We start from the raw sequence: 724 nt of genomic DNA, 5'->3' as shown, positions 1-724 counted from the left end.
GTGAGGTAGGCTGATGCCACGGCACTCTAGCCTGGGCAACAGAGTGAGAATCTGTCTCAAAGTAAATAAATAAATAAAATAAAAGATATCACCTGAGAAGGTCTTGATATCAGAGGCCAGATTTCTGACCTTCCTCAGGTCTCCGGAGGTGCCTGCCTATGAAATCCAGGCTGTTCCTCCATAGGAAAAAGAGGGGCACTGAAATGTTTATCTAGAATGCTAACAATTATTCATACTAGTAGCAAAGGGATAGACTAAATAATTAAAATCCATATGGTACTTCCAAAATTCCAAATTTTCGCTGCATATGTCAATCTGTCAAACTTTTAAGAGGAAGGCTTAAACATAGCAAAATTGAATTATTCAAATATTACCTGATGATTTCATTCTTTTGCTAACATTTCATGCAAAGGAAGAAACGCGTCATAAATGACTCACACTGGATCATCAGACTGAAGGTACTTTGAGTGACGCCATATGAATTGGCTGTTTGGACTTTTGGAAGATGTGGAGACTTAAATGTCGGATAGATGTGGATTGAATCCCAGCTTTGCCATTTACTAGCTATGTGGCATTAGATAAATTGCTTAATTTTTTTAGGCCTCGTTTCCTAGTTTGCAAAGTGTGGTTAATCATTTTCCCTGCAAAAGTTTGCTGTGAGGATTAAATAACATATAAAGTATGTAAAAGACCTAGTCTAGAGAAGGTGATCAACAAAAATGAG

The sequence above is a fragment of the Propithecus coquereli genome, unplaced genomic scaffold (genome assembly GCF_000956105.1).
Source record: "Propithecus coquereli isolate 6110/MARCELLA unplaced genomic scaffold, Pcoq_1.0 Scaffold427, whole genome shotgun sequence".
Classification (NCBI taxonomy): Eukaryota; Metazoa; Chordata; class Mammalia; order Primates; family Indriidae; genus Propithecus; species Propithecus coquereli.
This window is presented reverse-complemented; position numbering follows the sequence as displayed.